The 15492-nt window shown below is 50.5% G+C and overlaps 1 protein-coding gene across 1 annotated transcript in view; it reads right to left on the reverse strand.

Moving 5' to 3' along the window:
* DNAH12 (dynein axonemal heavy chain 12) overlaps nucleotides 1–15492 on the reverse strand; it is a 3791933-nt gene that overhangs the window by 3610390 nt on the left and 166051 nt on the right. The window lies entirely within an intron of this gene.

The following is a 15492-nucleotide window of genomic DNA, read 5'->3' on the forward strand; positions in this document are numbered from 1 at the left end:
CATCATGTCCGCCAGAAACAAGGGGAAAGTAGCCACTATGGACACATACATATCCACCAAAACGAAGTCCCCCCCGCAACCACGTCCCTCCACCCCCTAACAGGCACAAGCAAAAGTAGCTGAATCCTCCGAAAACCAAACCCAGGTGTTGGAAGCCATTGCATCCTTACGGACATTCATAGACTCCAGAATTGGTGAGTTCAAATCCGAAATACAACTCATGCGCCAGGATGCCCACAACCTAACCAAGAGAGTGACGAGCGCCGAGACAACCATAAAAGAAACGTCTGACGACGCAACGGAACTGAAAGCTAAGGTTGTCGACCTGGAAAGGAAGGTGGCCGTGCTTGAGGCCAAAGCTGAGGAGGCCGAGGGCCGGGCTAGGCGTAGCAACGTCAGAATACTTGGGGTCCAGAAGGAAGCGAAGGCTCGAACCCGACGGCCTACATAGAGTCCCTGATACAACAAGAGATAGGCGCTGAAAAACTAACACAAGGTTTGTCGGTCGAAAGGGCGCACAGATCCCTACAAAAAAGAACTCCACCGGGCTCACATCCTCGTCCCATAATCGCCAAAATACTCAACTTTCAACACAGAGAAATCATCCTACGGCACTCCAGAGAAGAGGGACCCTTCGAACGAGGAGACTCCAAAATAGCCATCTACACCGACTACACCCAGAAAGTCCAGAGGGAGAGAAACTCATTCGTCCCGATCAAAGCGCGGCTCAGACACCTGAAATTGAAATACATGCTGTTATACCCCTCAAGACTGAAGGTGATTCACAAGGGCCGTGCGATTTTTCTAGAGACCCTCGCAGCCGCCAACATGTGGCTGGAAGACAACAACCTGGCGGAGGGTGAAGACACACAGCCTTTGTAAGAGTAACGAGCCCCTGTCGCAATCGACCGAAGCTTGGAATGGCTCATGGCTCACAAGGCCAACACATGAACAAGGCAAATTAAAACCAAGGAGGTAAAACCACACAACAGTCAGCTATATAGATGTGGCCCTCGCTCGGCCCCACGCCGGGCACAGGGCCCCACCCCCATGAACAGTTCAGGGCAGGCCAGTTGCCTGACCGACCTTACTCATGCCCGACACCCGGATGGGTCCAGACGGCACGGGGGCGCCCGAGCACCGAAAGGAACTTGTAGTTGCTGGGCGCACCAGTTCAAGGTATGTTAATTGTTTTGTTAGTTATGCAGTCTTCAAAACACCAAGGAGGGAAAGGCATGTGGCCAGTCGACCCCGGAGACCAGAGATGAGGGAACACTGAAACCTGGGCAAGGAACCTTACAGCCAGGGGCAACAGCACCCCCGGGAAATCTGGGGTGACCGGATCATTGCAATGGCATCTCAACTCAGGGTGATGACGTGGAATGTTAGGGGAATGGGCACATATTTGAGAAGGAACCGGATCCATTCCTACCTGCGAAGGAAAAAGATCTCGATTGCAATGCTTCAAGAGACCCATTTTACGGATGAAGCCACATCCAGACTGTCCGAACGATGGGGAGGGACAGGTAGAGGGGCACCTTATTCCAAGTTCGCCAGAGGAGTATTCACGTGGATAAACCCTACAGTGCCATTCCAACTACTGGACTACGAAGCCGATAAAGAGGGCAGATACCTAATAATGTGGGGAACTATCGAATGCACGACCGTATGCCTGCTAAACTCATACCTACCACAACACGGAATACCCTCACACCTCAAAATGTTAAGCGCCAAAATGATGTCCGCAGAGAGGGAGCTTTAATATGGGGAGGCGATTTCAATTGCATCAGGAACGGAACTATGGACAGATCGGACCCCCCACGCCACCTAAACAACACCGCAACCAACGCACTAAACAGTACAATAGAACACCCAGACCTAGTGGACATCTGGAGGGAACAACATCGCACTGAGAGGAGCTACTCCTACTACTCGGCCCCACACAAGATCCACACAAGAATAGATTATCTGCTAATAGACCGAGAGCTGGCACAACAGGTGGAATCCACAACGTACCTAGGCAGATCCATCTCGGATCACTCCCCGCTGGTCATGCAATGGACACTTAGAGGACCCAGACCACCAATCCCACTATGGAGAATGCCAGCGGCAGCACTCACAGATCAGTCATTCAAGGAGGAACTTGGAACCAAACTGGAAGACTACCTAGACATTAATAAAGGCTCAGTGACAAGTTGGGGCACACTATGGGAAGCCATGAAAGTAGTAACAAGGGGAGAGGTGATATCTGGAGCGGGAGGCATCCGCAAACACTTGAAAATGGAACTAGAAGACCTGGAAACCAAGATCACGCATCTGGAATCCGAAATCGATGCCTCACTGGACACTGAGACAAAACTAAGAAACTCAGGAGGAATGCTTTTCCGCCTGGAACAGATTGGCTAAATTCAACTACACAACTTACACAGCCAAGGCACACAAAGAAGCAGACAAGCCTGGCAGAATGTTGGCCTGGCTTTGCAAACGCGAGTTCCCAAGACACCGCCCAACCAAGATAACAGATGAAAAGGGGGTAACCCATAGGACCCAGCAAGATATCAATCGTGCATTTGCCGATTTCTACTCTAAAAACTGTACGCACATGACACAATAATACCAGTGGAGGACATAAGAGCCACCCTAGAGGAAATAGAGCTCCCAAGATTGTCGGAAGACCAAAGAGAACTATTAGACGCGGAGATCACCGTGGAGGACGTGACGGATGCGATTAGATCGCTAGCTACATGCAAGGCCCCAGGGAGTGACGGACTTCCGTCAAAATTCTACAAAGCGTATGAAGCTACCCTCACCCCGGTCCTGCACGAGGTGTATATGGAGGCATACGAAAATGGAATCTTACCCAACTCCATGAAAGAAACAATAATCATTCCCATACTTAAGCCCAACAAACCTACCAACAAGTGCGATTCATACCGCCCAATTGCAATGCTAAACTACGATAGTAAGATCCTGACTACAATCCTGGCCAAGAGGCTGGCGAGGGTGGTGGGAACCCTGATCCATGAAGACCAGAATGGCTTCGTTCCAGGACGCAACACCACAGCAAACCTGAGGAGACTTCAGCACATTGTGGCGGAGACCTGCGACAGAGACGAAGACCTAGCGGTGCTATCGCTCGATGCCATAAAAGCCTTCGATTCCATCTACTGGGAATGGCTGATTGAGGTGTTAAGAGAGTTTGGCTTTGGCGAAGGCTTTGTGCGATGGGTCGAGGTGCTATACAACTCACCGGTAGCGAGAGTAAAGACTGGAGGAACGGTCTCTGAATCCTGGGCGATACAGCGGGGCAGTAGACAAGGATGCCCGCTATCTCCGATGTTATACATCCTAGGCCTGGAACCAGTGGCCATTTACTTCAGAAAACAGCACTTTGATGCGGGTATCAGGCTGGGCAATGATCACCCCATAATATCCTTGTACGCGGATGACGTTCTCCTATACTTGAGGGACTAACAGCTCAATGCACGAGTCACGCTAGACATCCTAGACAATTATCCCCGATACTCCGGGATTGAATTTAGCAGGCTAAAATCATGTGCGTTCCCACTAGCAAGGCTCAGGAGCTTTGACAATTCCGATTTACCGGACGTCGGGGTGAAATGGCAACCGGAGGTATTTAGCTACCTAGGTGTCGACGTGAGCCACACCCCCGACCTCACACACGAACATAACACAGAAAAAGCGATAAAAGGCCTCTGCAAATCCATGAAGTTTTGGTCGAAGCTTCCGCTCGCAATGATGGGCAGAGCAGCAATTGTCAAAATGATAATCCTCCCCTGACTCTTATACTACTTCGTGAATGTTTGCCACTACATCAGACCTCCTTTCTTCAAAAAACTGGAATCTTTAATCAAGGACTTCATATGGGGGCCATCCAGACATAAACTCTCCTTAGCCATACGCACACTCCTGTACAAAGAGGGAGGGATACAACTACCAGACCTCCAAAGATACTATTTAGCTGCACAACTCAGTCATGTGACTAAATGGCTCTCCGATGATCCGCCTGCCGAATCGGGGCTGCTGCGGCAGTCATCCTCCAAGCTATTCCCCAAGGAGATACTTTGGAACCCGATGAAACAACCATCTGACGTCCCCATGATAGTAACCCTGGGCAGGCAGGTATGGGCTAGAACCTGCTGCCTCCGACAACTGAAACACCCCTACACTCCCAACAACTCCATCCTGGCCGACGCCTGCAAAACACAGATGGATCTCGTGACGGCCAGAGACTGGGAAAGAGACAGAATCTAACATGGGGCGATATGTTCGAAGAGGGCACATTCAGAGAACTAGAATCGCTACAAGCAAATGAAGGAATCACAAGTGGCCAATTTCTGTGGTACCATTGACTTAAAACAACTGCCAAAAAACAATGAACAATGTGGCCAGAGGAACCCGCCCCAGATCCCCTCCTCCAGGAAATGTATGACCTAGCTGACGGTTGGAAAGCGGTGTCCCGCCTATACAACAAACTGATCGACAGACCCAACCCGAAAAGCACGCCACTAAGACAAAAATGGGAAACCGAACTGGAAATCACATTATCAGATAACGAATGGGAGCGAATATTACTATACCCCAAAGAAGTGTCAAGAAACACCAGATTCAAACAGATCCAGCTGAACGTCTTATATAGAACGTACATGACCCCATTGAGAGTGGCTACCTTCAACAAACAGGTATCACCACAATGCCCCTGGTGCGGAAACGACAAAGCTGACATGATCCACATGTTCTGGACTTGCACCAAAACGGCAAAATTCTGGTCCATGGTGAAAAACACCTGCACGGACGCTGGCCTAACCAGATACGAGTGGAACCCAAAAGAATCCTTTTTGGGGGCCCATCCCAGACTGACCTATTCAAACTAATGGACTTAGCCTGCATTCTCGCAAAGAGATCCATAGCAATGGCTTGGAAGTCACCGGGGGGTCCGAGGCATGAATGATGGCTTAAAGACCTAGAAAGATGGACGGATGCTGAGACCAGAGCCTGGCAGAAGGGAATCAACGCAGGCGGCGACAATGCCAATGACACCCTAGAATCATGGAAAGCTCTGCTCCGCGACATACAGTACGCCGCGGACCATAAGCCCCCCTGAAAATGCACCCCTAACAGCAAGTTGACGAAGAACCACCCGAGAGATGGAAACCCCTTGAAACCAACCCCTTCTGGCATCGGATTCGCTGGACACCTGCCCCCTCCTCAATCAAATCGACAAGAACTTCACCCTGCAACATGAGGACTGCATTGGTTATCTGTTTGTTACGTTGATATCTGTTAATTATTAAAACATATGTATTTACACAAATGCTAATAAAATGCTTTCCAAAAAAATAGTGACCCCCAAACAGACTCCATACCCTGGGACTGACTACTGTCTCCCAGGGCATGTAAAGTCACCATTGGCTTTACTAGTCTAAAATTGTGAACAGAACCAGTACAAACCATCATATTGTGGAAGTACTGGTAGGGTTAATTCGATTGCCCCTGGGTCTGTATTCCAAGGGGGCACTGTCCAGTCCCCCCTTGTCGAGTTTCTGGCTGGTGGAAGTGGATACCACGCGAAATATTCCACCGGAATATTTCCTATGGGATTTTCCCATTCATTTTAAACGCACCACTTTTTGGTGCTTACTCCTGTAGACTTAAACTTTTTTCAGTGATCCCTAAGGGAACTGCACAGGTTTCTGACTAACAAACCTTACTCACAAATATCTCTCTGACAAGGCTCCACTCTACCTCATTGATAGATTTACCAAACACACCTCTGTACGACCCATCAGAAAGGCGCAATCCAATAGCCTCATAGTTCCCAACTTCAAACAAAAAAAAAACAGGAAGTTCTAGCTTTCCAGTCTTAGCAGCGCAATTATGGAACTCTCGCCCCGATTCCCTACAAGCCATAACTCCCTTCTACTCCTTCAAGACTAATGTTAAAAGTTGGTTGCACTCTCGAGACCTGCGACCACATATGCGGGTATCCTAGCACCAAATCTTGTATATTATATCGAAGTTAGAAACTGTAATTAATCTATCTAATGTAAATATGTACATTTCTGTTACAAATGTTTTTTTTTTCCTATGCATATGTAGCTCTTGTCTATATCATCTGTAACCATGAACCTTGTAATGCGCCCAGATGTCTATGGGCTTGTGCGCTCTATAAATGAATAAACAATACAATACAATACAATCTGCACTATATCCTAGATGTGTTAGAGCGCTACACAGCCTTATCGGGCATTACAATTAATGCACAGAAGTCAAATCTGTTCCCTCTAGGAGGATATGCAGGGCAACCTGAGCGCACACTGCCGGTGCTACCGATTACATGGGAAGTTGATACGTTTAGGTACTTAGGTGTTGACATACATCATGATCTGAACACTGAGCACAGCGGAATACGAAGAAAGCGGTAGACAAAATAGAGAACTCCATGTCTTTCTGGGCAAGTTTGCCGTTGTCGATGCTGGGGAGAGCAGCTTTGTTAAAGATGGTGGTGCTACTGAAACTCCTTCATTATTTTGCCAATGTTCCGTATGCTATCCCGAAAACTATTTTTGGGAGACTGGATGGAATATGTAGGAGCTTCCTGTGGCATGACTCTAGGTGCAGGGTGGCACTTAAGAAGCTCCAGAACTCTTATGAAGAGGGAGGAATAAAGGTGCCCAATTTTGAGGTATATTCTGTTGCTAGCCAACTGAAATTTGTGACCAAATGGCTGTCTGATGAACAAACACAGGAGTCATAGTTGCTGCAGGCAGCGGCCGCCATGTTCTTTCTCAAAGAGCTGATATGGACAACCGTACCTCGAGAATCCCGCCCGCCCGCCCTTGTTATTGAAGTTGCGGAGAGCAATATGGCGCCAGGCTTACCAGCTGCTGGTAAAGGCTACACCATATTCCCCCCAAATCCCACTTGTTACACTGAATGGGGAAGATAGACAAATAAGGCTAAATGTGAGGAAGTATTGGGAACCCAGTGGTGTGGCGACAGTGGCATATGTGCTTAGGGATGGGAGGACCAAAGACTTAATGGAACTGGCGGCAGATACAGGGATACATCTTGGACAATATCTTACGTACACCCGTCTGCTAACTCAATTTAGGCTGAAATGGCCATTGGTAGAAGGGGGGGGTCTACAAGAGGATGAAAAGTTAGAGACGCTTTACAATATTTCAGAGGGAGGACATGAGGTCAGGTCTTGAGGAAATATGAGTTATTGCAGGCTGGGGGATAGGATGGAGCACGTCAGGCAGAGCTGGGAAGCAGAGTTGCAGGAACAAATGTCAAATGAAATTTGGGGCAGGGCAATGGCTTATCACAAAAAGGTGTCCAGAAACGCTAGATTACAGCAGATTCAACTGTACGAGACTCAGAGGGCATATCTGACCCCCGGAAGAATAGCTAAATTCTACTAAGCGGCAGTGCAATCCTGCCCAAAATGTGGATTATTCTATGTGGATTTGGTTCATATGTTCTGGGCCTGTGTAAAGATTAGACAATTCTGAGATGAGATAGCCTGAGCATTAGCGTATGCAGGTATCACCCTAGATACTGGATCCCCCAAGCCCTGCCTGCTAGGTAGCTTCCTAAGACCCAAGAAAGCAAGACATGTGAATAAGTTAAAAGATCTGGCATACATCTGGCACAACGGAGGATAGCGATGGGGTGAAAAGCACTTAAGAATGCCCCAGAGCTGGGGGGGGGCGCTGTTGCGCCGAACGAAGATGGCCGCCTGATGTCAGTGCTCTGAGCCGGGAGAGTTGAAGATCTCGCCTAGCACCCGTCCAGTGCACTTGTGCAGACCCACGCTTGCGGAGCGGACGTGTGAAGCCTTCCGCTATCCCCTGACTGAGACCGGTGCCCCGGCATCGCCGGATGACCCTGGTGCGACGCCCGGCATTGAGAGCGGACGCCGGCGCTTGCCCTTCCCGGCCCGTGGCTCCGGCGCCCTCGACCCGCTCACGTAACTTTTGAGCGCGGCGCGGTGGGCCTCGGTGGAGGAGGGGCGCTGTGCCTCCATCTGTCCTCCTCTGGAGACGGGCCCTGTGCGGCCGCGGACGGTGTCTCTGGGCCCCGCCGGCGCTTCGTCCTGCTGCTGTCTTCGCGCCTTCCGCCTACGGAACTCTGGGACGCCGGGTGGCGTCGGCGCCTCCGATTCTGGCTCCGGTGGAGCACCTGCCATCACTGCGATCCCGGCTCCACCGTCGCGTTGATGCCCTTCCTCCGCTGACCCCCTCCTGTCGCCGTGGAGGCCGCTTCGAGGACCAGGTAGGGGGGCGCAGGGGGTAGCTCTGCGCTGTGACCGGCTGGCGGGTGCCTGATCCTCCGGGTCCGGCTCTCCTCACTGGCTGGGGACGAGGTGCTGCGGCGGCCGACCCCGCTGGTCCACTCATCGCCCCGATCCGGAGGACCCATTGACCCGCGCCTTGGTGTGGGGGCGGCCGCCCTGAGAACTTCCTTGTGCCGTTGTTGGCCCCGTGGATCTGCCCGGCCGGCTCGCCCGCATCCCCCTGATTTGCGCTTCTGACTCTGGGTGGACTGGCGGCGGGGTGAGGAGCATAACCCGGCCTCTTGCGACGGCGGCCCAGGTGGCCCTGAGCTCCCTCGAGCTACACAAGGCGCCAAGAGTACCCATCAATTTGCGGTGGACAATTGTCAACAAATTCATCCCCCCGAGGTGTGAGTTGGGCATCCGCCTTGGCCAGAGATATCGGGGCTGGACCTCTGGTAGCCGGATTGCCTGGTATTCCCCCCCTGCCTGGCCCCGCGTCACCCGCCCCTGAGCTCCCCCATAGTTGCATTGATTCAGCTGTCCCGGGGTCTGGCGCTGGTCTTGGGGGCGCGGGTGCCCGGTTCGGTTGACCGCGGTGTCATTGCTTATGTGGGCCTCGACGGGCTCAGCCTTATCATACTAGCAGATGTTCTCCGCCTGAGACTAGGGGCTGTTGGTGGATGTCCCAGCTCCAGTTCTACAGCTCCCGTTGCTGCTCCCTCCCACGCAGAGGCCTCCCCCTGTCCTTGCGGGTGCGGACGAGCGCTCCCTTGGTGGCGCTGCACGCGGCCCCGTCATCAACATGACCAAGGGGGCTGGGGCTGGCAAGAAACAAAGTTTGCTCAACATGTTCGCAAAAACTCCGTCCAAGGCACCCCCCCGACCCGCCTGAGGAGACACCCATGGTCTCGACGCCTTCTACCTCGGATGACTCACAGAAGATGCTTGAGTACATGAAGGAGGGATTTACCGCACTGCACACCAAGTTGGACGACATGAGTGGAACCATCTCGTCTATTAAAGCCCATATGGAAAGAACGGACGGCCGGGTCGCTGAGGTTGAGACCAGGGTGGGTGTCGCGGAGGATGACCTGCTGTCGCTGCGGGCTGCAGTATCTACACTCACTAATCGTGTCTCAGCGGTGGAGAGGAAGAATGATGACCTAGAATCTCGCTCTAGGCGAAACAACCTGCGTATCATTGGCGTTCCGGAGGACAGTGTCAAAGAGCCCATGGAGGACTATGTTGAGCGTATCCTTTTAACTGTACTTGATGCCCCGCAGCTCTCCTCACACTTTGCGGTCGAAAGGGCACATCGATCTCTCACTGCTAAGCCTAAGCCGGGCGCGCCTCCCCGACCCATCATCGCCAGGATCCTAAATTTTCGGGATCGAGACGCATTGCTGCGTGCAGCCAGAGCCAAGGGTGAGCTGCGTTTTGGCTCGGCAAGAATCCATCTGTACCCCGACTTCTCGGTCACGGTTCAACAGGAGCGCAGAACCTTTCTTGCTGTTAAAAAGAGACTCCGTGACCTGCGGGTTAAATACTCTATGCTTTTCCCGGCGAAATTAAGGATTGAACACTTGAATCAGACCTTCTTCTTCACCATCCCAGAGGAGGCATCGAAATTCATTGACGAACACTTTCCCGGCTGATGACTGTTTCCGCACTCATAGTATGGGGCGCCCAGAGGTGGCCCCCCAGCACATGACGTTGGCAGTAAAGGTTTCACCACCGCCAGGTCCCCTATGATATTCGGGATTTCAGCTGACTTTTGATCACCGGTTTTGATCTCGCTGTCTCCAGTGCCCCCCCCCTCGGGGGTCCACCATTTGCTTATAAATGACTTTATTAAGCTGGAGCGGCTTGGTCCCTGCGGGGCCCCCGGCGCGCAGGCTGTGGCGCAGTTGACCACGGGCAGCCGGACCCGTCTGCTCGGGCCCAGGCCCCACTCTGGGCACGAGGGATTTTCGGCTCGCCTCGGTCTGGTTGCCGGGGCCCCCTTGACTGTTGCATTCACCTTGATTTGTTGATTGATCTGTTAGCTTATACAGCACCTTAGATCTTGAGCCGCTCCGATCCCGATATTCTGTACCCATACGGCTCTCGTACACTACCACTATGTTTTGTTACTCACTACTATTGCACTGTGTAACATCCTTAAGCTCTCCCCGGTTTCAGCATGACATCGCTAGGCTGACTTGCAGCCCCCCAGGCGTAGATGCCTAGTATTTTGTTGGTCTTGTTGTTAATGGGTTTGGGTTTCTTCCCTCGAGTTTTGGGAGGGATGTGGGTGGGGGGAATGGGGGGAGGGGTAGTTAATGTTGAAAATGACTCGGCAACCACTAGGGGCACCACATGCTATACAGCACTACATCACACATTCACGACTGGGGATCCCTTCACGTCGGGATCCGTAGAGTTTCTCCTTTTTGTTAATGCACTACAGTTATTGTATCAATATCCCCAACTAAATGGCAAGTAAGGCCCTGACGTTCATGAGCTGGAACGTTCGTGGTTTAGGCAATCATAAAAAAATGCGCCAGATACAATTATACGCAGAACGCCACGGGGTCAAAATTCTCTGTTTGCAAGAAACCCATGCCCGCTCCGAGCAATGTGATCGGTTCGCAAAACAGTGGGGTTCCCAAAGATATTATACTAACTATTCTACCCAGAGCCGCGGCACACTCACTCTAATACACAGAAGTTTGAAATTTGTGTGCAATCACTCACGTATAGACCCCCTTGGCAGATAGGTCCTGCTCGTTGGTACACTACAGTGTCAAGAGGTGGCCATCCTAAACATCTACGGTCCCAACGTTGACGATCCAGACTTTTATTTACACCTAGTCTCGCTCCTGGAGGGATTTCCCCTGATCCCGATCATATGGGGAGGAGACTTTAATACTATACTGGATGTCACCCTAGACAGATCGGGCACGCGGCCTCGCCAACTCTCCAGAGCGGCCCACACCATACTTACTATTCTGCCACATCTGACACTGGTTGATTCCTGGCGGTTAACAAACCCTGATGTCCGGGAATACTCCTATTATTCCACAGTCCAGGACTCCCACTCCAGAATAGATAGATGGCTCATCACTGACAGGTTAGTCAGGTCACTGTCTCACCAGGGTATCCTTCCCAGAACACTATCTGATCACTCGCCTGTCGTCATCTCGCTAGAATGGGGTCCTGACGCCAATAGACCTAAGTTGTGGAGGTTAAGCTCACGCACGCTCCTTGACCAGGCCTTTACGGCCGAACTTGAATTGGCCATTGAAGAGTTCTTTGAACTCAACACTGGTTCGGTGACAACTTACTCCATGCTCTGGGAATCATTCAAGGCATACACGAGGGGTGTGGCTATCTCCAAGGGAAGCGGCATTCTTAAAAGGATCCGCGCGGACATCTCCGTTAGTGAATCAACCCTCGCCGGTCTTGAGGCTCAATACGCTCTTAACCACTCCTCAAGCACTCTTTCGGCCCTGGGATCGGAATTAGATAACTTTCGGGCCCTTGCAGAGCGTGAGGTCAAATTCCTAGAGTCCCCATGCTTGGCGAGGAAATACGGCGAAGGTGAACGCCCCGGCCGTATGCTGGCCAGGATGCTCCGTCGCGAACTCGGTGCCCCCAATATTCCGCCTATAGCAAGATCGGACGGCTCCATGGCTCAGTCCCCACAGGACATCAACTCCGAATTTCTTGCATTTTATACATCTCTATACTCCGAGACCAATTACCCCCCTATTTCGGAAATAGACTCCTTTCTAGACTCTCTCCCTCTATCCGTTTTATCTTCCGAGGCTGGTGCCTCTCTGGAGAGTCCTATCACGTCTGAGGAGATCACCGAAGCCATCGAATCACTGGCATCTGGCAAGGCCCCTGGCCCGGATGGATTACCCATTGAATTTTATAAGCAATACAAGTCACTGCTGGTCCCGCACTTGTTGGGCCTCTGGGAGGAATCTTGCGAAAAGGGTATACTCCCCCCCTCTCTTCGGGAGGCAGTGATAATGGTTCTCCCCAAACCGGGCAAGCCCCCATCCCAGTGCAGCTCATACCGCCCCCTCTCGTTGATTGACAGCGATATAAAAGTGTACGCTAAACTGTTAGCCAACCGTTTAGCCCCTATTCTACCCCACATTATTCATCCTGATCAGGCAGGGTTTGTCCCTGGAAGGTCCACATCCTTAAATTTAAGAAGACTCTTTAATGTGATTAGTAGAGTCGGCCCCACCACGCAGGCGGTAGCAGCCACTTTGGACATGCAGAAGGCCTTCGACTCGGTTTCCTGGAAATACTTGTGGCGGGTCCTTGTGAAATGTAAATTTGGTCACAATTTCCAAACCTGGGTTAAGCTGCTTTACACCTCCCCTTCAGCTAGAGTCCGCACTGAGGACAGATGCTCCGCCCCTTTCCAGATAGCCAGAGGAACACGCCAGGGATGTCCTTTCTCTCCACTAATCTTTGCCGTAGCCATTGAACCATTTGCTGACATGATTCGCCAGGCACATGCCCATAGGGGATTACGCACAGCCGGTCAGGCTGACATAGTCTCTCTGTACGCAGACGATGCCCTGCTGTATATTCGCTCACCAGACATTAACCTTGCTCCTATCCTCGCTGACGTCGCCAGATTTGGCGACATATCAGGATTAAAAGTGAACTGCTCCAAATCCACGCTGTTCCCGCTTACTGAATGCACGTATCCTCCCCCTGATCTGTTGGGTTTCTCCTGGTCTCAATCTAGTTTCACATACTTGGGGGTGGAGGTGTCCCGATCCATAACAAGGCTGCGCGAGGACAACTACTCGAACTATCTAACGGCCCTGTCCGGTAAGACGTCTAATTGGAACAAGCTCCCCATTTCATTAGCAGGTAGGATCAGCATCCTTAAAGGAGAGTTCCGGGACTTTTTTTTTATTGTCCCTACGGGTCGGCCATGTGTTTGTAAGCATAAATCGGTAGATCGTAGGAAACTTTCCTATGGACCTTACCCGACTTTTCGCCCCTTATCGCACTCGAAATCAGCCTCCATTTTGTGATAATCCTATCATTCCGCCGCATCGACCTGGCTCACCTGCCTTTGCGGCACTAAATCAAATCCCCCGCCCCTGAAACAGACTTTATCAAAACATTCATATTCCCCGCCTCTATCCGTGACGTGACTGAGCTGCGTAGGCAAACGCGCCCAGGCGTCTTCTACGCGACTCCACACAGACCCCGGAAATCAACACAGATCAGCTCACAATACAGCGCGCCACAATTCGGAATATGAAACTGTACTTTGAAATCAAACCGCAAGATTGTACATTTGGCAAAGTACGTTTATTGGACATCAAATGTTTAGAGAATATTCAGCGATTTGCATTTTTATTTGCTCACGTTCCAAAAAGTTCGTATTGAGGAACGCGATGGTCCTTTGCTGTACACAGGGTCTTAGAGCATCTCACAATACAGCGCCACAATTCGGAATGTGAAACCGTGGTTTAAAAGCAAACGGCAAGATTGTACATTTGGCAAAGTACGTTTATTGGACATCAAATGTTTAGAGAATATTCAGCGATTTGCATTTTTCTTTGCTCTCGATCCAAATTAGTTCGTCTTGAGGGAAGCGATGTTCGTGTGCAGTACACAGGGTGTTGGTTTACGATAAAAATAAGCTCTTCGGTCGCACTGATAATCGCATGGCTGTTCCAACAACGAGGCACTAGGCCACCACAACGGTAGGTATGTTGCATCTAACCGTTAGTACCGCATAAGGGCATACTTGTACTTGGCGATCGTCCCATAAAATGGTCAGGGTGGTAACGTTGTTCACGCGGAGAAGCAACTGGCGGCTGTAGAAGCCGTCCGCCGGTGTCTGGTACTCGTGACACAGACAGTAGTGAATGATGTACCTAAAAACATAAAAAATGAAATTAGTCTCACCATCAGATCCTTATTAAAATTATTCATTTCATAGCGAGGACAGCGCTACTGGGTGTACACAAGTGTTTAAAGGCGTGGCGAGGCATGGAGGGGGGGGGGAGTGGAGTACAAGGTAAGTAGCATAAAATAATAAATAAATAGGGCCAGCTGGTGGCAAGTGCAAGGTAAGTGCAGAACAAGTGCTGGGAAGGGGGGGCTGTAGGATACTGAGACAGTCCCCCAGTGCAGGGGTTGACAGGGAGGCAGTGCAGGTGGAGAGTGGAAGGGCCCAGGACTGAGGTCGCAGACAGTGGACCAGTTGTAGCAGGGGAGAGGGAGAGAGAAAGCAGAAGCAAAGAGGAAGGTTTTGAGGTGCTTCAGTAAAAGCAGATGTTTCTCCTCAAGATAGTGCGCGGTAGAAAACAATATGCCACATAGAACGAACAAGTACAACTGAACCCGTCTTTAAAGCCACTGTATAGTAATGAAATTGCGGTATAAACTCATCAAAAGTTACTTACATTATATTTGCATTTTCCATTGTGTCTCTGTGTAGGGCAGACCCGAAACACCACTCCTTCTTTGCCGACGTTACTTCTTCTAATGAACGTGGCTCATCGTTTCGTTTCTGAAATTTTATTCATTATCTTTTCTTAGTCTTTCAGGATGGTCCCGGCCTGTCAAGGTCAAATCACAATAGAACCTTATATTGGGTCGTGGGCCGTTCCGCCACCCGAGCAAAACATCAAAGCAGCTGACCTTCACTTTGAGCGAGCACACATTTCTAGTTAGCTGCAGTTAGTTTTAGGGACATCTTGTCTGCGTGCCTTTTTTTTTATTGTCCCTATGGGTCGGCCATGTTTTTGCAATACGGAAACATTCTATAATTTTTGTAAAAATGATTTATATTACTGTTTGGTTTAATTGCAATGGGCCTGCAACATGAGGAGACTCGAGAGAACAGACAATCAAATTACAATCATTTAAACCGTGATGTGTATTTCTCAATGAGCTCTGCTTTAGGTGGACATGGAACAGAGGCAATGTTGGGTGGCAATGCAGTTGTCCCCTGCATAGGTTCGTTCACCACTCCATGTATGTGCCTATCGAGGACATCTACGATAAGTCTCTCAATAAACTCATATTGCATATCCTCAAACACTGGTTTGATCACCCATTGTTTACTTCTTTTAGTGAAGGCCTTATTGTAGCGAAGCGTCCCTAAAGTTCCGGTCGTCCTACTTTGTTGACGGCCAACATTATGGTTATGT

This window comes from Ambystoma mexicanum, chromosome 2p (genome assembly GCF_040938575.1).
Source record: "Ambystoma mexicanum isolate Mex_15411 chromosome 2p, UKY_AmexF1_1, whole genome shotgun sequence".
Classification (NCBI taxonomy): Eukaryota; Metazoa; Chordata; class Amphibia; order Caudata; family Ambystomatidae; genus Ambystoma; species Ambystoma mexicanum.